General features: G+C 43.0%; 1 long non-coding RNA gene across 2 annotated transcripts in view; it reads right to left on the bottom strand.

Annotated features, from left to right (window-relative positions):
- LOC102206444 (uncharacterized) overlaps positions 1-8,052 on the bottom strand; it is a 49,227-nt gene that overhangs the window by 14,387 nt on the left and 26,788 nt on the right. For both annotated transcript variants that reach the window (XR_311606.2, XR_001290315.1), the window contains one exon: positions 3,328-3,405. This is a non-coding gene — a long non-coding RNA (uncharacterized LOC102206444). The remainder of the gene's footprint in view (positions 1-3,327; positions 3,406-8,052) is intronic.

Genomic DNA, 8,052 nt, shown 5'->3' on the forward strand with positions numbered 1-8,052 from the left:
TTTTCTCTGTATCTATGAAGCGCCTTGAGGCGACTTTTGTTGTGATTTGGCGCTATATAAATAAAACTGAATTGAATTGAATTGAAGACAAAGGTCTACCCAGAAAAAAAGCTTGAAAGCAGGTGTCTGACACTGTCGCAAATCTGGGCCCCCTGAGTAATGGTGCCTGTCTATGTTTTCAATGACTCTACAGATTATTGCTCAAGACATTCAAAATTACAGTTATCAGAGGGCACTTAACAATGAGAATTTATTATTTATTCAAAGGTGGATGGTTGGTTTTATTTTGCATAGATGGTACAGAAGTGCATGATTTCACTTTAAAATGATGTTAACCCTCACGTTATGCTTTGTGGGGTTATTTCTATGTATGCTCCCTCACCTTCTTCTTCTTAGGACACTGGTATTTTTTATAGATACAGGTCTTAAGAAACTTGAACTGTGTTAGTTTCCCATAGTGGGTTACGTTGATACCGAGTTAAATAAATGTATAAAAATACAAAAAAAGTAACCTTTTTTTGCTCATCGAAGTCAAAGTCTTAATCTTCGTATTGCCACTCTAAAGAGCTCTGGTGAAATGTGCACTGCCATGTGGCTGCTGGTGACCTGCAAGGCCTCTGTCTATTAGAGGAAGGCTATAGCTCTGGCACGTCTACATGCACTGTGTTCAGCGCCGGCCTGCTCGCAGGGCCCCTTTCAAATGGGCAGTGCCCCTTTGAGCGGCATCTGTCACCAGCTATATTTAGAGGGTTGAACAAATACCTTTCTCCCTGAATATGAACTTCAGCTGACAGACAGCAGGCCAGAGCAGGCAGATGGGGATCTGCACAGTTTGTAACCTTCAAGAGCCTGTAACTCTCAGGCTACAGCTGCGTTTAGTCAGGCTCACCGCTGAAATCTAACGCTGTAAATACAGCGCAGTCAACCATAGTTAGCATTGATTTGGCAGAAGGTTTTAGCACCAGTTCCTACAGTTCCAGGATAGCTGCCAGCATAAATGGGAATATACAGTTATATATCCTGATAACAACTTTTAATACCCCCCCCCCACACACACACACACCTACCCACACCTAAACAGTGAGGTATAAAAGAAAAATGACTGAATGAACTGCTGTGCCTTCAATCGCCTTCAATGCTTTGAAGATTGCTACGTTTCTGCCTATAGGGGTTTGTGCGTGTGACAGTACAAGTGAGGCAGCCAGTGTGTGACTACATGACCCTGTTGCATGGCCATCTGCTCCATATAACCATAAACAAATGCAGGCAGGCACAGCTTCACAGTATTATTTCCAAGAGGTCTAGGCCGGTAAATGTATTCAAGCTTTGGTCTCTGGGTAGATGTTGTAGTGATATGCCCTAGAAACAGGCCGCGGTTATGCAACAGGATTCATAATTCATACTACAAACACAACATGGAGGCCTCTCTGTCCCATATGCAAGCACATGGGCAGATTAAGGAGTGAGCAGTCAAAGGGTACAGAGTGCATTCGGAGCTGCCGCTGACTGAGTGGCTGTCTCATAGAGAACGTGTATGTGACAGGCCTAAATAGGCCAGGTTTTACTGCCAGAGGGACCTCTGCTATATTTTGCACCTACTGTCTAAATCAGTTACATGGCAGCAGTGAGGCACAATGATACAGTGAGGGAGGTTTTATAACACTTGACGCTATTAACAGGTACAACCCGATGAATGGTGTCAATCTGCTCATTTATTTTCTGGTCATTTACACAATATAGCTGATGTTTGCTGTTTTTCCGTGGAACACTTTAGCCCCTTTCTTCACACACACACACACACACACACACACACACACACACACACACACACACACACACACACACGCACATGTATAACAAAGTTCTTGGAGCTGGTGCGATGAGGTTCATCCAACCTTGCAATTTCAAGCAAGTCTTTTTTCCCTCTGCTTCTTAGGTCGATTTTGCTTTTTCTAACATAATTTCTGCTTTTATGACTTTACAATAATTATATTATGTATGATTTTTTTTCTCCCAACCCCAGACTTTTTCTTCTTCTTTTCTTTAACTCGCTGTTGCAATACTGGGCTGTTAACCTGAAACAGTCCCAGAAGCAAAGCAAACAAAAATAAAAAAAAAGAAATGGTGTGTGTCATTTCAGACTTGTAGTGGGGGATCAAGAGAGCTTTATACACCTACTGAACACCTGCTTTAGTGTCTGTGGGCTGTAAATGAGAGAAGGGCTTTAATAAAATCTGCACTTATAATCAAACGTGGAGCGCACACAGAATTCCAGAGCCGCAGGAAGCCAGTCACTATAGCTATAGATTGCAGGGTGGTGCCTGGGGTTACTAAGTCCGTACAATACAGCCGCAGTTATGGGCTGAAGCTCCAGCTCGGTGCACTGTGGTTAGGGTGGAGACAGGTTAAAAAGCAGAGGTTAAAGATTTTATCCATTCACTGGCTTTAAGTAGCTACAAGACAGCAGGTTATGTTGAGAGAAAGCAGGCGGGGCTTGGAGGCAACGCGCAAGGGTGCGACACAACTGTGGCCACTGCCAGCGCACATTTGCCCCTATGAAAAAAAAGGCCCTGTTTATGGTGTCCACTCGAGGTCAGCTTGTTGAAAAGAGGAGCTGGAAGTGATCCAGAGTGGAGGCCGCTTGATTTTTATCTAATCAGCCAACAACAATTAAAACATTTCCCCATAAGAAATAGGCACGCTAATGGTCCTGTCACTGTACATTAGAGCGCTACTCTTCCTCAATTTGCACACCTTTTCACAGTTTATTAGACTTTATTCCCCCCTTTTCCCCCTGAACCCAGCATCCAGTTGCACCCACTTTGTTCTTTCCCACTTTACTCTGTTCTTCTGCTACCTGACTACTTTGGCAGCGATGCACAAAATGGCGGCAGGGAGCTGAGAGCTGGAAGGCACAGAGTGGAAGCCATTTTCCAACAGTTTCAGGACCATGCATAGGGAGAGAGAGGGAGAGTCAAGTCGTTGCCTAGCAGGCAGTTCGGAGTGTTTTCTGCGCATGTGCGCGAAAAGATTATCTTTGTTTTGTTTGTTTTTTCTTTCTTAATGTGCTGCGCTAATAAAGCCATCGGGACCTTGGCCTTTCTAAAAAAAGGGATAAAGGCCCAACACATTATGATTTTAATCTGTTCCAGGCTCACAAAGAGAAAGAAAATACATGTAGACAAAGCGGAGACGTAATCTGCACAGCGTTTAATTACAGGCCCCTATCTCAATGAAATTGAAATGCAAGACAATCCAACAGCATCAGAATACATCATCCTGTACAAAAAAAAGCCCAAAACATTTCTAACACGTTGGGGTACTTACAATCGCCAGTGTGTGTTTGCATAATTTCTCTCTCTGGCCAAAACTGTTTGCGCTTGGAGATCAAAACTGTCTCACTGCCTACGAGAAGGAAAGACAGAGGGGGGGGGGGGGGGGGGGGGGGGAGGGAGTGAGAGACAATTTACAGCAACGTAAACAGAGAGGAAGTGAAAAACACAATCGAGAGGAGCGGAGACGGAGAGCCTGATCGGTTGAGTAGCCAGCAGCAGCAGTAGCAGCGGCAGAGGGCTGTAGGGTCTTTTCTCTGTAGCCTGTTTACTAATAAGCTCACCCTACACTTCTGCCTGGCCAAGGAAGCTCATTAGCGAAACATGTAACACACCGCACCCTCTCTGCTGGCCTGTACACCGGCCAACTCTTACTGCCTCATGCTCACCCTACACCAACACACCCGCACACTTCACACGCACACAAGCTCCTCTGTGGCCTCGGCCTCGCCCGGTAGCGCCCACTCGCTGCATACATGTGCACGCTTTGGCACACCGTGTTACCGAAAGCCCACAGTGTCATGTGCGTGGGTGAAGTGGTGCATCTGCACGTACTTGTGAGTCTAATAAGTCTTTTTTCGTTTTTTTCTTTTACACATGCAGCGCAGTATGCTCGGTTCGCAGAAGAGGGCATGTGCGGGCTGCGCAGAGTTAATGTACAAGGTAGCTTTTTGGTTATCGTGCGCCGTGCACATGTGACGCCATCACGTAGAGGTGGAACAGGAAGCGAGGCGACAGAGGTAGGCGTTGTTAGCCAAATCTCAGATTGCGCAAGTAAAAAATAAGCGCAGAAGAGAATAAAGAGCAAATGTGACAATTTCGCGGGCCCAGGAGGACACTGCCGATTTAAGGCCTTCACTCGGTGCGGCGGCAGCTGCCGAAAGGTGATAATTCTGGACACGGATGCTAATTGCAACGCGGAGCACGGCCTTGTCGGGCAAAGGGTCTTTTATATATTGTTTCTAACGTTTGTAATTACAGTGCAGTACCTCGGAGTGTTGCCAGCACATGTTTATGGGCTCATGAGTAACCCAACTCCTCCAGCCTCCATGGAGAGAGATTCATGTCCGAGCTGTGCACCCACTGCACTCTGTGCATGTGTGGGTATGCTGTTTGTGTGCATATACATGTTGATGACTCACGAACCTGGCTGTGTGTGTGCAGATGGGACAGTCAACATGATATGAGAATATACCACATGAATGGCTGTGAGTATAGAAAGAAAACTACACATACATTATGTCGGTGGGTTTTGTGTTGGTATGGAGGCTTTTGTCGTACTTCACTCGAAATTCTAAAACCTTTTGGTGATTGCAAGCGAGGAAACCTGAGTATATGCACATTACATAAACATCAAGTGCTGTATTTTCTGTATTACATGGCAGAAGTCAGCAGAAACTGTAGTCAAACAAAATGAGCAAAAAAACCAAAAAAAACCCCCAGCCCAAACCAATCCAGTTCACTAAACGTTGCCAACAGTAAATGCAGCCAACATAATTTAGCTCATCAGTGACGAGCAGTAGAAAGTGATGGAGTGGAGGTGAGCTGAAGGAAAGGGATTTACAGTATTTTGATAGTCGGGGGGGGGGAGGGTTGCAGGCGAGGCTTTTCAACACTTCCAATTTTACCTCCGAGTGGAACGAGGTTGCTGATTCTGCAGTTTTTCTCGGACTAAATTGCCTTGGCGACAGCAGAGACCAAAAGCTGAAGAAATATATGAGTGCTGGAAAAGAAAAAACCGAGTGGGTGCAGCTGAGCATTATCTGGAATATCGCTTTGCCTGGCAGGTACATAAAACAAGCATCTGTCCCGACGATGTGTGCCGAGAGACACTCGCACGTGATGCTGTGTATTACAGCCTCAGTGCGTTTGATTAGGGCAGGAAGAGAAAAACAAAGAGTATTTACAATGCTCAGATATTACATGTGTCAAACTTCTAACAAACTCTCATGAGAAAACAGTTTTCAAATGTGAGAGTTGTCCAATTGAGGGGAAAAAAGAAACACAAACTTTTGCTCATGATGTAAAGCATTTTTTTTACTTACAGAATGTCTGGAGGAAAAAAAAAAGAGGGATACGTACAGGGGAGGAAAATTCTAATTTTCTGTCATGCCTTGAAACTTTGTCCCAGTCCAATATTATGTCATTATGACTGTACTTACCGTCTCTGTGGAATTGCTGTGGTTTTGTGGATAAATTACATGTGACACTCCCAGCTGACATCCTGATTAACACAGGAAGGAACAAAAAAAAAGTCCAGTCCTCAGTAGTCTGCAGGGTAATGGACTAATGGCTTCCATGTATGATGAGATGGGTGAGAAAAAGCAGGATTTTTTTTTTGTTGGTGCAGGAATATGAATGTAAGAGCATCAGCATATGTGCCTGTCATTGTGTTGTAGCTGGGTACTGTTTGTAAATGAACAGAAAGAGAGAGACAAAGAGCAGCAGTGATCGAGCAAACTAAAAAGTGAAGAAAGCGGCGAATTAGAGAAATGAAACAGTAGTTTTGGATAGCTTCACGTTGTTAAAGTAGAAGCGAACGAGCAAAATAACTTGCGCAACCCTTCGAAAAGATGCCGCGCTGCCAGATTTTGCGTGAACGCAGCGCATGCTTCACAAACATGAAAGGACACACGAGCAGAAGCAGTAGCAAACTGAAGCAAACACAAGCATCAAAACCGTGGAGGTTGCGCATTGTCTCTGTAACACGAATGGGTCTGTATGTTTTAGTATACCGAATGTTCTCGTGGTCGCTGTGTTATCACAGAGTCCCGCCCTCACACCCTGCCTGCAATCACTGCCCGAGGACTACACACCGACACAGACTGCACAAAGGTTCCGGTGCAGAAACATCCAAACATAACCACATAAAAATAAAATACGGATAAAGTAGGAGTGGTGCTGCAGATAAACACACCTCAATACACAGCTTAGGTGTTAATCTATACATAGTTTGGGTTTTTCCCCAGCGTTTTATAATTTTTTTTTAGTTTTTATGACATAATTTCAGCACTTATATAGTTGACCAGAACACTGAAAATTCTTGTATATGTTTTTGTGTGTGTGTGTGTGCATGCATTGAGGACTTTTTCTCTAGATTCTCTCCTCTCTGTTTAGGCCTGGCCTACTTTCTCGTGTACTGTAACTCCTATGTGTGCCACAGCCTGTAGTGGCCACTGTAGATCCACTCATGGATTCTTCCACGTTGAGGAGAGCAACAGGGGGCCTGGTCATCTTCTAATACAGAGACTCGGCATGACTGCAATAAAGGGCCCCCTTTAAAAGTTTTCTAACTGTAATGTTGAAGGCGCTACGATGCCTACACGAGCACAGTGAAAAGCATTTTATTGCAGGTTTTGGTGGAATTCACCTTGACCTTTAGATGCGCTGCAGTAACACTATGCAGACCTGCTGCATAGTGTTACTGCTTCAGTAAGAATCCTGCACCTTATAGGATGGATCAATATATTGATGCTTTGAACTCATTTTAGATCGACATAAAATCACATCAGGTTTAATTTTTTTATGTATTTTCTTTAATATACACAACCATTTACTAAAAAGTGGGAAAGTAGTGTAAAAAGTTTAATAGAAACAGACATGCAGTTAAGAAATATCTGATCACATAATAAACAGTGAGATAAACGTGCTAGAAAATGTCCATTCTTTAAACATAGAAAACACGTTTACAGTGAACCTGTGAATACATTCAACTTAAGAGTGCTACATGCGTTTTTGTAGAGCAAGCCCAGACAGCAGAGTAGGACAACACAATCCCAAACCCTGACAGCTCTCCAGAGAGCTCAGACATACAATATAACTTCCATTATGTTGGCTTTCTCAGTTTTATTGTATTTTTAACAGCACACTGAAGCCGCTTTAAGCAGCAGAATTCAAAGCGGCTTCATTATTATGGCACAAAAATATATTTACAGTGAGTGGTGACTTGGCCCCCATTCATCACTCCAATCTGGATTTCATATTAGCCAGGAGGAAATTGGATGAAATTCACAACATCACAGCAAGCTCATAAATGAAACAAAATCACATAATCTAAAATACCAATTTATCCACTTAACAAATGAAGCACTGTGTCGGTGGCTTATTGCTGTGTTGTACTCATGAATGACTCATTTTCACTGAGTTGCACTAGTAAGAATACGCTGAGCACTCACACACGACCTCAACCACATACTCAAAACTTCAAACTCAAACACTCAGACAGCAGTCTGCACAGGGCTGCCTCACCACACACACACACACACACACACACACACACACACACACACACACACACACACACACACACACACACACGAGCATCAAAATGTGCAAAATGAAACAGCAACACAAAAGACAACAATATTACACTCCATGTATTCTTGCTGATGTGAAACACATATTTTTTTAAATTATGTACGATTCAGAAATGTGAAAATGTCCAAGTGTGTATAAAGAGATTATTGCAATTTTACACACAAAAGAAATTATGTATTACTGCTACTATATAAATGATCATTTGGAGAATACTTCATACAACAATTGCCTTTTTTACACTATTCGAAAGGTAGAACTAAATGATTATGAACGACTATTATTATTAATAATAATTTAATTCTGAGAATTGTCGCAGTTATAAATACATTTTTTTGTGATACTTGAAAAGCCATGGGATAATAAAAGGGTTTTGTGGTCAAATATATATATATATATATATATA

Source organism: Pundamilia nyererei, unplaced genomic scaffold (genome assembly GCF_000239375.1).
Source record: "Pundamilia nyererei isolate P.nyererei 1_Seehausen unplaced genomic scaffold, PunNye1.0 scaffold00027, whole genome shotgun sequence".
NCBI lineage: Eukaryota > Metazoa > Chordata > Actinopteri > Cichliformes > Cichlidae > Pundamilia > Pundamilia nyererei.